The following is a 19598-nucleotide window of genomic DNA, read 5'->3' on the forward strand; positions in this document are numbered from 1 at the left end:
ACCCTGTCTAAGAGAAAGCATGTGGGGGAGCTTCCTCATGTTCCCAGGACTGTGATGTTCCCTTAGAAATCCACAGTGGACAGAATCCCCAGGAGTGTCAGCAGCAAGGGCGTGGCTTGAGTCCAGTGTCATCCCAATGTGCTGACATGAACATCCACACAGGAAGGAAACCACATACATGTAAGGACTGTGCAAAGGCCTTCACACGACCCTCTGACCCCTTAAAACTTTGGAGAATTCATATGGGAGAGAAACCATATGTGTGTGCGCAATGTGGGAAGGTCTCTGCTTACTCCTCACACCTTTCAAGACACAGGAAAATTCACAGTGGAGAGAAACCTCATAAATATAAGGCATGTGAAAAGGCCTTCACTCGATCCTCGACCCCCACTGGGCATATGCAAACGCAAACTGAAGAGGAGCCTTATATGTGTAAGGAATGTGGGAATGTCTTTGGTATTCCTCCAGCCTTACTCGTCATGTGAGAATTCACACTGGAGAGAAACCTTACGTTTGTAAGGAATGTGGGAAGGCTTGCACTGTGTCCTCATGCCTTACTGATCATATGAGAATTCACTTTGGACAGAATCCTTATGTATGTAAGAAATGTGGGAAGGCCTTTGCTATTTCTTCCAACCTAACTGTTCATATGAGAATTCATATGAGAGTTCCCGGTGCCTCCACACTGTGAGCGGTGTGGGCTGTTCCAGTTTGGGGGCCCTTACATGCTTGTTTTTCTCTTTTTTCTGATATCAGCTGGTTCTTGAGGCAAGGTGAATGCTTTAGTGGAACCCAGAGGCTTTAGGGAGTGCAGGGTTCGAGTATGAGTGGGTGATCCTGTGGCTCCCCTTTGCCCACCATCGCCTCTTGCTCCACGATCTGTCAGCGGCGGGTGGGCGTGGGGCTGAGGGGTGGCCTGAGTGCGGAGCCTACGGGACTTGCATAGAGCACGGCCTGGCTATCCCGACCCTCCCTGCACGGGACATCGCTTTGCCCTGATCCGGAGCCTTTGGCACAGGCATCACATGTGTAAAACCTTCAGATTCACTTCAAGGGGCAGGGCCTAAGACCCCTGCACTAGCAGATCCAGTTGTAGTCTCTCTTTTGATTGATTGCCTTGATGTGGTGGGGCCACACGGTGGTTTGTTCCCTGCCGGAGAGTGGGGTTTTAAAAGAAACTTTTTCATTATTATTGTTTTGGTTTGCCTTGTGTACCACATCCGGAGATGCTTAGGGTTTACTTTTGGCTCTGAACCCAGGAATTCCTGATGGTGGTACTCAGTGACCATATGGGATGTGAGGAATGATCTGGCTTGGCTGCATGCAAGGCAATTTCCCTGCCTGCTTCACTGTCTCTGATCGCAACTTTTTTGGGTTTTTTCTACATCAAGAATTTTTGCTTCCTAAGGTCCAGTTGCAAAGCATGCCACACTTACGATTTCTCAAGTGTTTGTATTTATTGCCGAATTCATGCAGGAAAGAAGCCTCATATAAGTAAATAATGTGGAAACGTCTTTATTGAATCCTCAGGCCTTACTAGGCCTATGAGAATGAATAGTGGAGAGAAAAATTTATGTATGTAATGAATGTGAACAGGACTTCATGGACCTTCAAGCTTTAGTGAAATTTGTAAAATTTATACTGGATGAGTTGATCCCCTATTAACGATCTATAAGGTCAGAATAGGCCCTTTCAGTTTAGCCAGATTCCGTTGGACAGGGGGGGTCACAGGTGGTACAAAACTGCAGCCAAGAAGGAAATCATCCTCGTTTCATATGATGAGCTACTTATGATGTCACTTCTGTAAGGAAAGTTTCTTGCTGAGTATCTCCCGCACCACAGCCATGCCAGTGCCCTGGAATTTTTCCATCACATGTATGTTTAACTTGTACATAGTGGGTCTTTGTGATGGAGGCCATGAGGAAGGTGACTAAATAAAAACAGGTACAAAAATAGGCCCTCTGTGGAAATGTCACAGCTCATCTCTATGTCATTGTCTACTCTCATTCCAACTTGGCCCAGAGGCCCTGGTTTTAGAGATTATGACAGAGATGAATCACAAAGTTGCAGTGAAAATTGCAAAGTGGAAGACCAGTAAATCCTTTATTTTTCCAGTCTTTCTGTGTTAGGTTTTGGGGTGCCACACCCCCTCGGTTCAGGCTTTACTGATGGTTCTTAGCTCAGGATTCCAGACTGGGGGTCACATATATCCTTATGGGGCTCAGAATCCAGGTCAGCCATGTGCAAGCAAGTACTTTGTCTTCGGTATCATTTCTACACTCCTTGTATTCATATTTTTTTTAATTTTACATTGCACTAAAGATTAATGTTCACAAAAAGTTTTATCTTGTGAAAATATCCTGACAAGGATCTTTAAAGTGAGGATTGGAGACCATTGAAATGGACTTTGAAATTGTGGAAGGGGCCCCTTGACTCAAATGTTTTCCAGGTGGTAGGAACAAGGGAGAACCCCCTGCTTCCGCATCTCAACATATATTCAGCTTTGATGACTAATAAAGGGGGTCACATTCCAGGTGCCCACCCACCTCACTTCAGTAGTATTAGGACAAAACAAAACTTGGCTTTGGAAGCAGTTAAATCCCAACCATCACGTTTTCACCTGGCTGATAATAATGATTTCGATTGTCAGAGAGCCCGGCAAGCTACTGAGAGTATCTTGCGCACACAGCAAAACCTGGCAAGCTACCCATGATATAATCGATCTGCCAAACACAATAACAAGTCTCACGATGGAAACGTTACTGGGCCCATTCAGGAGATGAACAACAGGAGGACAGTGCTATAGATTTTCTGAAAGGCCTAGTAAGGCTACAAATTTAGCAGTATGCTTTGGTTACCTTTGCCTAAATATATGCCTCTATTCTTAGCAATGTTGGATATCATGAGATTTGTTTATTGAACTATACTTCTTGGGGTAGGGACGTACCTATCAGTTACTCCTGTTGCTCCTTGGGCCACCATTTGGTGTACAGGGATGGACTCGAGATGATCAATTTCAATGCAAGTATCAAGCTTCTGCACTCTCCCTCCTGCTTCATGCTCTGGGTTGAAATTGCGTTTCTCAAATGGCCTCCTTGGTTTTCCTTGCAGATGAGTGTTCACTGCTTGCCTGTTGTCAAGCATAGAGCATTGACTGAATTTGCTCTCTGATGTTCTTACCGGCCGTTGCTCCTGTTCCAGCGTCTCTTCAACTCCCTGGGCTTGCTGCTAGGCCAGTTTCTCTCTGCATCTCCAGGGCTGGTTTGAGAGTCACTGCTTTCACCCGACCTTGATTGATGAGTTCCCGGAGAAACTCATTGTTCCGTGCCACACCTGCTCCCTACGCGTCTGTTTTACATTGAATGAACCCGCTGTTCATTTATTCTGATGGACTGTGTGTGAGAGCATTGGCTCATTGTTTGCCCAGTACAAAACCAGGGGACTTCTCCGTACTGCCTTCTAGTCCTGCACTGTGTGACCAGCCACTCCGAAAGCTGCCTCTCCACCCCTCTATGCAAGCCCATCCCCGTTGCACCAGAGATTCACCTGGGTGGTCATAGTGGTTCTCTGCACTTCTGGATCCGGGCTCTTTAAGTATGCTTGTGGGGATGGAAGTGACATCACAGTGGGGCCTTCCTAGTGCTTCTATTCCTGAACATTGGGTCAGAGTCATTGTTCATGTGGGTAAAGGACAGTTAGGGCCCCTGTGAGGAAGCGGGTCTCTGAAGGCCAATTTTGTGGCAGAACGGGGCTGATCTCCTGTGAGTGCCTGGCGATTCCAATCTCCATACTGAGCTGCGGGTCTCCACCAGCTTGGGGGGGGGGGCGCTTTCATGCTTGTTTTTCACTTGTTCCCTGATATCCAGACAGTTACTGATGTGGGGCAGATATTTGAGGGGGTACATTGGGACTGTTCCAGAGTGCAGGGGAGGAGGGTGTGAATGACTGATCCTGGGAGGCTTCTGGTGCCACTATGCCTCCAGCTCTGCGATAGGACAGCGGTCGATAGTTGTGGGGCTGAACGCGGGGCTGTGGGCCTTTTGGAAGAGGGAACTGCCAAGTGCGGGTCTTGACTGTGCTGACCCCCAGCTGACCTATGTTGAAACCTTGGCCCTAGTCTTGCTGCTGTAAAGTCTCCAGCTACACTTTGAGGGGCAGAGCCGCAGCTCGCCCAATGCCAAGAGACACTGTTCCTGTCCATCTTTCTCATTGGCTTCCCTGGTGGGACGAGGCCTTACCGAGCAGTGGATCCATTGGTGATTGGTGTTTTAGTTTCCTTCGGAGGCTATATTTGGTGTGGGGAATGGGGGGCTCTGCTAGAACGAAGATAAAATGACAGCTTACTCTGGCTCCTGGCTCAGGGCTCAGATATTTTTCCTGGAGTACTCTGGGGGCCATAGGGATGCATGGGGATGCAGAGGATTGACTGGTATCAGCAAACAACGCATCCTACTAGCTTTACTGTCTGTCGGAACAGGAACTTCTGCTTCTTCTCATCACGCTGCAAATACCTGTCTAGACCCCTGTTTATAGAGGTGAGTACTGGGGGTAAAGGGTGTGTGAGTTTGTTGGTAAGTGCGTTCGTGTGTGCGTGTGTGTGTGTGTGTGTGTGTGTGTGTGTGTGTAGAAAGTGTTTTTTTTTTTAGAGGAAAGGGGTTGCCCCATTCTCGGCTGTGGTTGTGGGGGGCAGTGATTTTGCCAGCGCAGGAGGCGCTAATGCTCGGGATCTGGCCTCTGATTCAGTCGCTGGCTGTGGCTGTGAGAACCTTCTGTGGACCCAGGAAGGAGGCCCCAGGTCACGGTAGGGCAAAATTTTCTCCCTTGTAGCCAAGCCCAGAGCTTGTGTCATGAAAGACAGCACAGATGCCAACCCATTTTGCTTCTCTCGGGGAGACAGAAGTATCTGGTGTAATCCCCAAGAGGGTCTGTGAGCCGTTGCCCGAGACTCTGGCTTCTTAGGGATGGGGGTTGTGCTCCTCTCCAGTGCTCACCACTCTGACTTCTCCTCCAGGTCTCTGATCATCAGGAAAAACAGAGGCAGGAGAAGATAGTGACATGCCAGTAGAAACACCATCCCTAGGTAGGAGGAGAGTGACAAGATAAGGAGATGCAGTGACCTACTCACCAAGGAGCTCTCAGTCTTCTTGTGCCAAATGTCTCTGAGTTGTTTCAGGAAGGATCCTGCCTTGTGCCTCCTTGTTGGAGGGCCTGACACTTTCTATATGATGCCATGTTTGTTTCAGTTTAGTTGTGTTTCCTTTCGAACCATACCCAGCTTAAAGAGCACTCATACCTTAGTTCTCAAGGATCACTCCTGACCGATCTCAGGGAGCATATAGGGTGCTGGGGTCAAAGCTGGCATTTTGATACTTTGCTTTGTTTGGAGGACTACATCCAGTGATTCTTGGTATAACTCTTGGCCCTGCACTCTGGCATTGCAACTGGCAGTGGTTGGGGGACCATATGGGAAGTTTGGGTTCACCATCCCGCTATTCTCTTCTGTTACTCCATCCTGCTGCTTTGTTTTCTTTCATGTTTATTTTTGTGCCACAGTGGAGGTGCCCAGGCCTTCTTGGCTCTTTGTTCTGGATTCCCAGCTGATTCACATCACAGGTGCCCCGAGGGCGCTGGCCCCATTTTTGCCCTGGAAGCTATAGTGACTAAGGTCCCAGGACATGTGTTTTCCCTACTTTGTCCTTTCTGCTCTGGAGAGACTTGTCTGCTCTATCACACAGTTCCACATTCACTTGCTGCTCTGTTTGAAGTTCTGGGCATCACCGTCTTTTTTGGGTCACACCCAGAAATACTCAGCGATTACTCCTGGTGTTGTTCTGGGACCCTGTTAAAGGTAATGCAAGAGAAATTTCCTACCTGCTGTCCTGTCTGTTTGGTACCTTCTGTACATAGTTTAAATGAACTTTACTGTTCATAGAAAGACGTTTGAAAGGTTGGAAGGGGCCCCTTGAATCTAATATCTAACAAACGTTGGGAATATGGGTCAGTTCCCAAATCTTCCCACATCCCAGCACTCCCCAGGATCCCCACATCCCATCAGGCTGTTCCGTTTACCTAGGATTACTCAGAAGGTTATGCACGTTCCTGGATCCCACCCATCAGTTCAATAATATCAGAAAAAAAGGTAAGTATTGTATTTGGAATTAGCAATATCCCATCAACCTAGTAGTCATCAGAATGATAAAAAGTATTCGGATTTGATTAAAGACCAAAAAAGCCTCCAAGGTTTACTGCCCATTATCCTCCACTCTTAGTGTTGGAATATACTCTAGGTTTTTATATGTACATCACTATCACTATCATTCCATTGTTCATGGGTTTACTCGAGTGGACACCAGTAACATCTCCATTCCTCCCTGTCACGTGCTAGTGTAGGCTGGTGACACATTGGGGGATCTTTCACGGTCAGGGAATTGACGATCATCTTTGTTACTGTTTTTGGCATATTGAGTACATGGTAGTTTGCCAGGCTCTCCCGTACGGGCAGGATACTCTCGGTAGCTTCCCGGGCTCTCCAAGAGGGATAGAAGCTTTTGGGGAAACCTCTAATCACATTTATAGCTGTTCCCAGTCAGGTATATATGTGGACAGGATACTCTCGATAGCCTGCCACCAGCTTCTCTGAGAGCCAGAACTAGACAATAAGAGGTTGCGTGGCCCCATGCTTCCGGGAGCTTAGTTTGATAGTCTCTGGATTTTGGCCGGTGATGGGCTTACATGGCAGTTGTTGGGTGTAACTGTCTAGCCACTGGAAGTTGGGGGATCTGGATAGAAGAGGCCCAGTCCCTAACCGAGCAATAGAGGTAAGAGTGGTGCCGACCTTTTGAAAACACACAGCTCACCACTGTCCCATTCTTTGCTCTGACTCTGGCCTCACTTATTTTTTCTTTTTGTTTCACACCCAGCAATGCTCAGGGCTTACTCCTGCTTCTACTGTAAGGAAATATTCCTGGGGGTGCTTGAGGAACATATGGGATGGCAGGGATTGAGCCAGGTTCAGCACCGTGCAAGGAAATTACCCTCCCCTTTGGACTATTGCTCCAGCCCCTGTGGCTTGGCTTGGATAGCCCTGTGTTTTAGGGGATTATAAAAGAGAAACAGCCACAAAGCTACAACCAGTTGAGCCCTACTCCTGGCTCTCAGCTTAGGCATCCAAACCTGGGAGACTCAGGATCATTATGGGGTATTGTGTTTGGAATCCAGGTCTACCGTGTGTGACCAGCTCCTACCCCATGTGATTTATGGCACCCTTGTATTCAAGGGACTCTGCCTTAACTGTCTGCCCTGAATTCAGTGTTTGACCCCTCAAGCATTCCCCTCTCCTCTCCGTTATCCGAGCCCATCCCCCCTGCACCGATACACCTGGGCTGGCATAGTGGTCTGTCTACACTTGAGACCTGGCACTTTAAGTCTCCTTGATAATGTGTGATGTCACAGACGGGAATCTTCCATGTGCACTTTTACTTCTTCATGATGTCAAGTGGATCAGTCCTCCTACAGGCACATGTTTAAAAGACAAAAAGATACTTCACTGTGGAAGGGGGACACTGAAGGCCAATTAGTGGCAGGATGTGAGGACCTCTCCTCTCCAATTCCTGTACTGTGACTGATGGGGCTGCGCCAGCTTTGGGGGCACTATTGTGGTTGTTTTTCACTTCCCCCATCCATATCCAGTCAGTTTCAGGGGCAGCCCCACAATGGCGAGAGACACTGTTGAAGTTCATTGTGTTCATTGGCAGCCTTCAGAAGGAATCCTGGGGGCCTGGTCGTAACGCGTGGCTGGGAGTTGTAAATGAATATTTACTTTTCTGACTATTTTAGTTTTTTTTTTTTTGGTGGGGTGGGCATACTTTTAGTTCCCCAGAGGTTATTCCAGGCTCTACCATCAGAAATTGTTTCCATCAATGATCACTGTTTCATATGGGAGGCCGAGGTTTGATCGCTTTCACTGAGGGAAGCACCATGTTCTCTTTAGTGTCTCTCCAACCGCATTTTGTTGTCTTTTTTTTTTTTTTTGATAAAGAATTTCTGCAGCAGGTAGGGCATTTGTCTTACACACAGCTGATCCTAGTTTGATTCCTTTACCCCTCTCGGAGAACCCAGCAAGCTACCAAGATAATCTAGCCCTCAAGGCACAGCCTAACAGGCTTCCTGTGATGTATTTGATATGCCAAAAACAGTAACAAGAAGTCTCACAATTTGTTGTGAGACGTTACTGGTGCCTGCTCGAGGAAATCGATGAACAACGGGAGTACAGTGTAAGTTAGGTTGAAAAACATCTTTCAATTCTTCATCAGCTCCCTGACACTGACCATGCAACCCTGGCTGTTGGAGTGAATATTGTGTGTAAAGGTTTTTTTTAATTAAGGATTTATGTTTTATTTTTTCTATTTTATAAGGTAGTTCACTATATTTGATTACATTTCATATTGAAGCACAAATCCCAGCTAATTGATTTTTTTGAGGAGGAAGAGATATTTGTTTAAGGATCACTCCTGCTGCATTAGAAAGAAATTCATTTAGAAAGAGCCAGAGTGGTAGTACAGCAGGTAGGGGGCTCTTACCATGCACAAGGCTAACCCAGGTTCAGTTTCTGGAATTCCAGCGATCCCCTAAGCCACACCAAGCATAATCCTTGAGTGCCAAGTTAATACAAGCCCTGAGTACTGCCTGTTTTGACCCAAAAATCAAAGCACACACACAGATACACACTCGTAATTTTGTGAGCAGAAAGAGGCTAAAGGTTTGTTCATGCTTATTCCCTGTGGCTACTCCCTGGCAGAGCCACTTTGGGGGCTGTGACTGCTGTGGGCATCCCTGAAGCGCAGGGGTGCTTGATCAGAGGGGTTCCTGGCCTAGGAGACAGCCATTGGCTGGACCCATAAGGACCTTCCTTGGGATCCAGGAAGGAGTCCCGAATCTCAGGGCTGCAATATCCTCCCCTGTACAGTGAGCCCATCACTCCTATCCTGACAGACAGCCCAAATCCCAACCTGCTCTGTATCCCCTGGAGAGTAAGTAGCATCTGACAGTGTCTCCCAGCTTGCCCTGGTACCCCAGAGTCCCTGTCAGCAGGACATTTCCCGGTCCAAGGCAGGAGCTTTCCAGGTCAGGGCTAGAGGTTCATCCTCTCTCTGCTCACAGCTATGACTACTATCCCAGGTCTTTGTTTTGGAGTCTACTGCTGATCCTTGGGAATAACAGGCAGGATAAGATCAGGCTGAGGCTTGCTACTGGAGGTTGTTTGCATGGAATCTGAGTGAATTTTATTGTTTTCATGAAAACAAAGACTTTGTGCTGCATGTGCCATCTGTTCAGTCCCTCGCTCTCCATTTGTCCTGGGCCTGGTGAACTCCAGATGTCCTGATCACCTGACTGAAGGCAAGAAACAGAAAATAAATTACAGTCGTAGCTCAGCAAGCCACCGAGAGTATCTCTCCCGCGCAGCAAAGCCTGGCAAGCTACCTGCGGCGTGTTCAATATGCCAAACACAGTAACAACAAGTCTCACAATGGAGATGTTACTGGACCCGCTCGAGCAAATGGATGAAAAACAGGACAGTGTCAGTGACCAAAAAATATGTGGTCAGGAATGCTTGGAGCCTGGCTCTTTAAGGCTAGGACCAGAAATGCAGGTGGCTTCACAGAATGCAGGTCTTTCCATCCCTGCCCTCCACCCAAGGTGGCTTCACTCTCTGGGCAACAGTTACAATCAGCCACCATTGTTGCTGAGGATGAGGCGCGGGGAAGTAGCAGGTATTGGAGTGGCCAGGGAGACTGCGAGCGTCCCTAAGGTCCTTTTGTTTCGCCAGCCACCCTGTGGTCGCTCTGAGTGCCCTAAACCGCTGTGGTCTCTGCATTGTGAGTGGTGGGGTCACTCGATGATAGTGTACAGGAATGTCGGCCCCTCACCCAGGACACACTGAGTGCTCCTGACGAAAGCTGTATCTTACTTATTAATTGATTTTTAGGAACAGTCTGTCACTATCCTCCCATTGTTCATCGATTTGCTTGAGCGGGCCCAGTAACATCTCCTTTGTGACACTTGTTACTGTGTTTGGCATATCAAGTATGTCACGGGTAGCTTGTTGGGCTTTGCTTTGCAGGTGAGATACTCTTAGTTACTTGCAGGGTTCTCTGAGAATGGCGGAGGAATCTAACCTGGGTTGGCTGCGTGCAAATCAAATGTCCTACACACTGTGCTATTGATCAGGGGAGATTTTTCTGAAGATAGCTTTTTTTGTGTGTAAGGACAGTGGCCTTGCATGTAGCTAACCTGGGTTTGAACCTCATGACCACATATGGTACCCGGAGCACGGTCAGATGTGATCACCCCAGAACCTGAAAAGGAAACTCCGAGTGGTCAGAAAAACATGGAGTTAGGGAAGAAAATGAGCTTGGAGAGGAAAGGTGTGCTGGGAAAGTTTCTGAAACAAAATAACGTATCAAACGAGAAAGTAATTTCTTTTAAAATTATTGTTATTTCTTAGCAAGAAGGAATTAAGGAAATAGTGGGCTCAAATTTGAATTCTCGAGCGTGTGTTAAATGAGAATTAGTGAATACGCACTGTAAATCATTCTTTTAATGATGAAAACACTGGGCTATTAATGTCAGTGACTTCAATGGGCATAAGAAAATTTTAGCTAGAAAGTTCCAACTTAACTTCTCAAAGACCTGGTTCCTATTTATAGACATAGTATAAGATGCCCCCCCCCACCCCCGACCCCTGTTTTCAGTCACAGTGCAGGATTTTCCCATTTTGGCTCCTTAGAGGTGGAGGCAGGGGATTTTTTTGGGATTATCTCCAGAATAGCTTGTTGCTGGCCACCTTTCATTCCTTAGACTGAACCATTGGCTCCCTCAACTTGATCGATTTATTTCAGTTAATTCCGTTTTAGTTGTTTTATTTATTTTTTTAGTGGGGGATACACCTTGCTATACTTGGTTACACCTGATGGTGCTCAGGGAACCATATGGGATGCCAATAGTCAAATCTGGTTTTTCTGCTTGCAAGACAAGCATTTCTCCCGCTGTACTATGTCTCCAGTCCCATTGCACAGAAAAATTTTGATTTATTATTGTCTTTTTGAATTGTAAAATTTGACTCAAAGCACTCAGTGCTCTGTGCTAAGTTTAGCATCTGAGCTCAACATTGTTGCTGGCACTGCTTGGGTACACTAACTGCTTTGGAGAACTGAATGTGTTTTAGCAGCTAGAAAGAAAAGCATCCTATGTACTGTCTCTGCTTACCCTATTTAATTTTTCTACAGAAAAAATATTTTTTTATCTGCCAAGTTTCTTAGCAGAGCCCTACCCATTGACCATCTCTCCCAGACAAGGTGCGGGTACACCTAGTAGGGTGCTTGCCTTGCACGTAGTTTGCCTGATTTCAATCCCCATCATTTCATAGGGTCCAATGAACACAGCCAGGTGTGGCGCAAAGCCCCCCGCAGAAAAAAGTCTCACTCCAGAATTTGTCATGACAATGGAGCATTCTTTGAACATCTTTTTGGGCTTTGTGAATATCACACCTGTCTGTTCTCTCTTTTTTTTTTTTGCTTCTTTTTGATTTTTTGATTAGACCCAGCAATGCACAGGGGTTACTCCTGACTCTGTATTCACAAATTAGTCCTGTTGGTGCTCGGTGACCATATGGGATACTGGGAATTGAACCCGGATTGGCCACTTGTAAGGCAAACATTACCTGCTGTGCTATCACTCCAGCTCCCTTTTTGCTACAAACTTGACGATGGTCAGGGACTCTGCCCCTTTGTCCAGATGTCCTTGAGATTCCATGTACCCCACCTTAAACCATATGATACACCGTTTGAGCTCCTCTTTCTGGGTCTATCTCACTACAAGGGGAGCAGATGAGGTGGGATTTGGGGCCACATCTGACAGTGCCAAGAGGGCTGCAGCCTGCTCTCTGTTCATAGTACTGGTGGACATTGGGTACCAGGAAAGGCCCCCCTGGGCTTTCAGCTGGCTGACAATCCACCCCAGCCTGGTGTGCTTTCTCCTGCCCTCAGTTGATATGTTCATTGTAAGTTCTTGGTTGTGAGCATTCTGGAATATTTTAACTATTAAGCCCGAAACTATCGGTTTCCAAGCAGCAAGATAGAAAGAGACATGAACTTGATAATGCGAAGGCAGTAGGAGTTGTAATCCAATATACTGGAGCCAACTATCTCACCCACGGAGTGGCCTCTTGATAGGGACACCGACGTCAGGTAGTAGTTTATATAGGGTTTGATTACCTAAGCAGTGCATTTTGTAGAGTTTCAGAAAAAAACTTAGCTAGTTACCAAACAAAGTTGTTTAGGGATGTGTCTAGGCTAACAGTGGTGAGGCAGTAGTTAAAAATTTGTTTTCCATGATCATTCACGGGTACATAAGCTCTTTCTTTTAGGGTTAACAAAAGAAAATTTCTGGGACATTTTGACTAGGAGCATAATGATTGATTGTGCCCACTGGCAGGGCCCAGGAACTTTCCCAGGTGGGTTCAGGTTGGCTAGTTGCACATTGTTCCATTTCTGGGAAGCCGAGACTGTTTCAATTCCAGGAACTTGGGGCCTCACTGATTGTGCTGATTTCTACCGCCATAACAGGTGTCAGTTTTCCCCTTCCACAGCAAAACACTGACTGTAGGGAAGTAGTTGGAGGTTCTGAGAAAAATTACAGACTTTTCACCATTGAGATTTCTTTTGGGCCAAGTGTAATATTTCTTCTCCCTTTCCTTACACAAAATCACATACCAAGGGCGTAAAATCATATAGTCTGTTAAAGCCTTGCCTGTAAGCTCTGAGTCCTGCCTGGTGTGGCCCCCAAGCAAAGACAAAGTAAAGAACTGACTCTCGAGAATATACTGCTGGATTCCAAACCTTTGCTGTTGTCACATAACTGCCTCTTTGCTTTTATTTGTGTGTAGGAAGGGTAGGGGATTTGGGATTTCTGCCAGACCCAGCGTTTTACCTGCCCCTTGGTTCCGTGATGCAGAATAGGTTATGTGGATTGTGCTGCATTTATATTTTGTTGTGTTTTTTTTTTGGTTTTGGGTCTGTGCCTGGCCTTACTTGTACTGTTGCTCTGGCCTCCTTTTAGGTGGTTCTTTTTTTCCTTTGTGTTTTGTTTTTCGGGCCCCACCTCTGGTGGTGCTTAGGGCTGACATCCTGACTCTGTGCTCAGAGTCTCTCCTTTGGGAACCAAGGGAAGTGTTGGGAGTCAAGTTCAGGTCAGCTGGATGGGTGCAAGCAGCGCTTTCCCCGCTGCTCTGTCCTGCCCGTGTAGTGGGGGTGCTGTTGGTGAAGGAGGGAGTGGGCATGGGAAAGCTAGTGTGAGGGCAGCTCAGCCCAAGTGTCTCCGTCACGGGTGTTTCCACATTCAGGGCTCATGCTGGCATCCGGGGAGTGACTTGGAGGCTGGTTTGTTATTGCAGTAAGAAGAAATGGGAACTGCCCCCTGGAAAAAATGCCTGTTGTCAATAAGAGCTACCTGTGGGTTTTGGCATCTTTGGATTTGGGGATTTCTTGGGGCTCAGAACCTTAAAAATTGCTAGACCTGGGCTGACTTCTCTGAGAACTGTTGGACCGTCTTGTCGGTACACAGAGCAGCCCAGGCCTGTGGTGTTACTAGAACTAAGGTGTGTTTTCCTGGTACCCAGGCAATCATTTAGACAGATGGACACGTTTCCAGATTCACTCTGGTAATGAAAATCCAGGCCTATGTACAAGAGTACAGGATGTTTGGAGGTCCTGTGATAATTTGAATTACATTTTTCACCATTTTTTAGCATTTTTTTACAGATCCCCCAGCACATCAAGTGGTTCTCTGCAGGAGGTGGGAGGTGGCTATTCCCAGTGCCCAAGACTTGCAGATTGAAACTGGCCCCAGATGTGCCAGGGGCTACCGTGCTTCCCCCTTCGGTGCTCAGGAATCTGTGCAGTGATGGTGTTGAGGGTCATACTCAGGCCTTCCGTGTGTTCAGCAACTGCTCTATCACTTAAGGTACCTCTTCGGCCCCTGTTAACATCTTTTTCAACATATTATTTTGAAAACACGACAGATTTTCAGGAAAGTTGCAAGGATTTGAGGGGGAAATATTCTCTTTTCCCCCCCCTCCTTTTGGTTTTGGGGCCACACCGGATAGTGCTCAGAGTCCTCGCTCTGGGCTCAAGAGTGACCCCTGGTGGTCCTCGGAGGACCATGTTCAGTCAGGTGATTGATTGATTTTGCTCTGTGGGTTACACCTGATGATGCACAGGGGTTACTGCTCGCTCTGCACTCAGAAATGGCTCCTGGCGGTGCTCAGGGGACCACCTGGGATGCTGGGTATCGAACTCGGGTGGGCCACGTGCAAGGCAAACGCCCTACCCGCTGTGCTGTCGCCCCAGCCCCTGCGGTCAGGTGATTTCAGTCGGGCTGGGATGGATGCAAGTTAACTCCTGCACTGCCTCTCCAGTCCCCTTTGCTTTTTCTCATCCCACACTTGCTTGATCATGGTCCGTCTGTGAGTATTTTTTTTCTGTCTCCTTCAGTTATTTCAGAGCCGATGTGGTAAGTCAGGTCCTTTTAGACTGGAGTGTTTCAGATCAGATTGCGTTTTCTGAGAATAAGGATTCCGGTTCGTATTCATGGTACAGCTTCTTACGTTGTTGCAGTAGTTGAATCTGCGATTCATCTTCAAGGGTGCTTGCAGTCTTGGTAATTCTCTTTCTGTTTCTCTTGTGGGTTTGGGGTAAGGATGCATACAGTGCTTCTTGAGTCCTGCAGTGCTGGGCATTCCCTGGGGTACCCTGAGAGTGGGGTCGAAGGGGCCTTTTTGGCTGCCCCTGTTGTGTGGGGGTCATGAAGTTGCAGGGATTGAGCTGAGTTGACCATAAGCAAGGCAGATCTTTGACCCCATTAACATCTTTTCTCTGGCCGTGAGTGCTGTCTCTGGCCTCAGAATAAAAAAGTACGTCTAGGGGGCCTCCCTTCCCTTGCAGTGTTTTTGCTGTTGCTTTTGGTTCGTATTTTTCCTTTTTAGGCCCCACCATGGCATGGGGGGGGAATCCAATGGGGTGCAAGGGGGTTGAATTGGAGTCAGCACGTGCAAGGCAAGTGTTGTACCGCTGGCCTCGTGCCTTCCTCTTGTGGTGCTTTATTTAGTGCCTAGGGCTCTGACGGTTTGATGCTCAGGTGGGTGGAATGGTTCTCCTTGGTCCAGCAGTTCCGGGGCCTTCCGTCCTAGACTGCATTCCACCCTCTCGGCTCTCTCTGGGAGTAACTGTGTTTAGTCCTGTTAAAGGATCTTTCCTGACAAATGGGCATTTCTCTTGCAAACTTTCAGTTGGTAAAAGGCAGAATCCTTTCTCAGTGTCCTCACAGGCATTTCACAGACTGTTCAGGAGAACACAGGCCAGTTATTCACAGGAGCCTGTGGATCACGGCCTCTCGGGGTTCTTTGTGACTCGTGCACAGCAGATGCACTAATCAAGAGCCCCTCAACTGTGGCCGGGAGTATCCTCTCTGGGGGAAAGGGGGGTGCACGGGGAGTACCACCTTCTCTGCTGGCGTGTTCTAGAAATGTGCATCGGGGAGTGTGGTTGAGGGCTGCTCTAGCCTTCCCATTTCCTCCTGCGTGGGCACTTGTCTCAACTGTTGTAAGAGCAGGTCAGGCAGATTTGTCTGTGTTTTGAAGCTCACGCCACTTTTTTCTTCACACCTCTGTGGTCCTTGCCTGTGGCCATAGCAGTGGGCAGAAAAGCCTTTTGGTGACACAGGTGAACTCTTGTGCCTCCTGTGCTCTCCTGCAGTCCCCACTGTTCTCTCTTCCTGTTCTCTCTGTCAGTGTTTTGGGGTCACACCCACCTCAGTATTTCTGGTCATTCCTGGCAGTGCTGGAGGACCATGAGATGCCTGAGATCATGAGAGCATGGGCGTGTCGTGGCGCATATGTAATGGCAAGGCAGATGCCTCACAGGCAGGGCATGGCCAAGGCTATGTGGGACAGGAGCAGCACGGGGCTCGATCTCCTCCTGTATGTCCCCAGACCTCCAAGTGCCCAAGTCTGTCGCCGGGAGCCAGGGACAGATTCTGCCTTCGGAGGCACAGACTGTGTGTGTGTATGTGTGTGTGTGTGTGTGAGAGAGAGAGAGAGAGAGAGAGAGACTGGGGATGGGGGGCGGGGAGTTCCTAGCAAGGAAGGTGATGTCCCTTGGGAAGGGAAACTTTTTGCTCCCTGGCTCCCTGCCTGTCCAGACCAGTTGGGAATAGCCTGCTGAGGCTGGAGAAAGGGGTTCTGTCCGGGCAATCACCCCACAGCACTCCCACGGGGCCTGGGTCCCCAGACCTTCCAGCTGGTGGTCACAGATCATCTGGGGACAGGACTTGGGGGTGCATCCTGAGACTCTCCAGCTTGGCTGGCGGCTTCTGGGATCCTGGGATTCCAGGACCGCACACTGCAGCGATGGGGTGCGGGTCTTCGGCTCCCTTGAGCCCTCTCCCTTCCCATCTCTCTTCTTCTGCTGCATCTCCGAAGTGTTCAGGGCCCCATTTCTCCCCACCCTGTCACATGAGGGCTGGACAGCCACATCCGGGTCTACAGGAGCCTGCCCTGTGGCCTACTGCCAGCCCTGCTGTCCCCCCTACCCTGGCTCCTCTTGGGGTTCACTCCGTGTCCATGCTGCTTGGCTGCTAGCTCTGTTCCGAGTCCCTCTGTTGCTACTCCGGGCTTTGCAAGAACCAGAGCCACATCCAGAGGTGCTCAGGGACCCAGGTGGCAGGGACCAAACTCGGGGCCTCTCAGGTGTTACGTCCAGGCTCAGCCCACTTGGGGCTGCTTCTGTGACTCCTCAACATCCCATTAAGTGCCGGGATTGCTGCGCACAGGCAGCCAGACCCCCTGGTCACGGGGTCTGTGTCAGAAGCACGGCTTTCCCACAGTTCACAGGAGGCTCCCTGGCCTCCCCTCTGCTCCCAGGTGACTCCAAACGCGTGGGGATGGGGTCATCAGCTGTCAAGGTGGGAAGGAGCTCTGATTCTGCCCATGTCTGCCCCTGACCACTTTTCCCCTAGGAAGAGCCTCAAACGTTAAGGAGAAGATTTATTTTATATATCCCAGTTAAATCTCAAAAGACTTGAACATAAAATCAAAATTATCTTTATTGAAGAAACGAGACATAAACAAGAATAAGCATCACAAAACTAAAGCAACAGCATGTGAGCTGGCGATGTGAATTTAGGATGCTTTAAATATAAACTATGAGAACTATTTCTATGGCAAAGATTGTGAGACCGCCATTAACCAGCGGTCAGCACAAAGGGCTCAGTGTCCCCCAGCAGGTGTAGCCAGACCCAACTGTTCCTGCCCCTCGCAGCCCCTTTTCAAGCTGGGGCTAAGGTTCTCACCTTCGAGGACAGTGGATTCAGGCATTTGATCTGAAATTGGGGAAACTTTCCAGATCATGGAACATAAAAGAAAGTGGATTTTTTTGTTGCCTTTTGCCAGACTCCTGAAGTGCGCCCAAGTCTTAACATAATATTCTAGGATATTCTGGATTTTTCTAGATTGTCCACATAGGAGGCTGAAATTGGGCAGAGTCCAGACTTTTTCCTCCTTGGTACCTTGTAGCAGGTGGTCTGAAGGGGTTGGGGGACAGGTGTGTGGGTCTTCACCTGTAACCCAAGTGCCTGTAGGCTGCTTCTAGGTGAATTCCTCTCTCCCTTGGGCCAGTTTTCTGGTGTCTTGGGCATCCGATGACAGTCCTGGTGGCGATGCTCTGGGCACGGGCAGGCCCTGGACGGATGGAAATGATCATTGACAGTCTGAGGGCATGTGGAACTTCCCTCACCCTGAACCCAGCTCCCGTCTCTGCTCCTAAAGCCTCTTGGCCTTGACCCGTGGGTGGTCCCAGTGCAAGGAACAGGACCTCTGGGGGTCCGGCTGGAACCCCCCTCCAACTCTCCATCACCCCAGGGAAGCAGACGTGAGTGTGCTGGGGGCCAGCACTGGGCTCTGGTGGCTAAGACAGGAGATGAGGTCTAGGCAGAGCACTTCCTTGGGCTTCCCTGACAGATTGGCTGTGGTCTGCACCCCAGGGCCCCAGTTACCCCCTCATTCCGTGCCCCGCCTCCTGGCCTGGATCTACAGCAGATTGGCGCGGTCTCGGCCCCACACCCACAGCTCAGGGTCGTAGGCCTGGATCTGCGAAGACAGATGGGGCCCATGTTGCTGACTCGCTCGGCCTCTCCAGCCTGCGGAAAGCCCCCCTCCATGCCCGCCAGCAGCCCTACCTGTTCGCACTCCTCCTGGGTCACCCAGGCTCTCCAGCCCATGGAGCGCAGCAGTTGGAAACGGAGCTGGTAGAACAGTGGCCGCTGCAGGCGGCTGTGGCCATACAGGAAGGTGAAGATGTTCTGCTTGGGTGCCTGGTAGTCCTCCTCCATATCGTTGGCCAGGTAGCTGTGGACAGCACACCGCCTGTGTTCACACCTACCTCCTTCCTTCTGGGAGCTGTGGCGGAGGGCCCCCAGGGATTGATGGAGGCTGATGGCGTCACAGCGTGGCTGTGTTGGGGCTCCCTGGGTTCAGTACTCACAGTGCCAGAAAGAAGTGAATGCGTCGGATCTGCCAGCTGAAGAGGCCAGAGCAGCTGAAGTAGGCGATGACCATGGCCAGCAGGTACTGGGGAGACACGGGGACAGGTCACCAGGGCTGGGCGGAGGGGAAGGAGATCCAAGAACTCGGGAAGCAGGACGAAGGGGAGGACTTTGTGGGTGTTTGCTGAATCAGGAGGAAAGGGACCCCACAGACATGACCCAGAGAGACTGGGGTGCCTGTGCCCCCGGAGTGGGCAGCGAAGAGCTGCATCAGTGACTGCACCTCCCCTATCCAGTGGCCCCCAAGTGTTAAACTCACCCCCCCCTAAAGAGCAAAAAGAGCAAAGGTACCCGGGCAGGGTGAGCTTGGTGGGTCCCCGGGACAGTCGCTTAGTGACCCCCAGCAGGTACCTTATCAGAGACCAACAGGTGCCGGTCCCAGGCCAGGAATCTTTTGATCACAGGGTCCTCTGTGGGAAGGCGGGGTTGTGAACCTCAAAGTCACAAGCCGCCCCCAATATTCCCCATCGTCGTGAAGGCCACACTGGGCCCCTCACAGCCCCAGGTGGGAGTAGGGGTGCGGGAGCCCCTTCCTTGGGTGGCCCAGCCCAGGCAGCCCGGCACTGCAGCCCCTGTCCGGGCAGGGGCCACCTCTCTCCCAACATGGGACACTGCATCCCTAAGGACCGCCTGTGTCCAGGTGGGAGACTCGGGCCCGGGGCTCCTACCCAGCAGCTTGCGGAAGACTTGGTGGTCCTCGGGGAGCACGGGTCTCTCCTGTCGCTGCCACTTCCTGCGCAGCCCACATGGCTGCTGCTCATCCTCCTGCAGTTCCTCGTCCTCCGACTCATCCCTCTTCCTCCGAACAGCACCCTGAGTCCGGGGGCTGACCTGAAGCCCACTGTGCTGAGCCTGGGGGGCTGCGTCCCCCTTTTCTTCCGCTTCCTCCTCCACCTTCTCCAACACCTCTGAATCCTCCGACTCCTGCTCCTCCTCCACCTCCG

The sequence above is a fragment of the Sorex fumeus genome, unplaced genomic scaffold (assembly GCF_029834395.1).
Source record: "Sorex fumeus unplaced genomic scaffold, SorFum_2.1 ptg000319l, whole genome shotgun sequence".
In the NCBI taxonomy this organism is placed as follows: Eukaryota; Metazoa; Chordata; class Mammalia; order Eulipotyphla; family Soricidae; genus Sorex; species Sorex fumeus.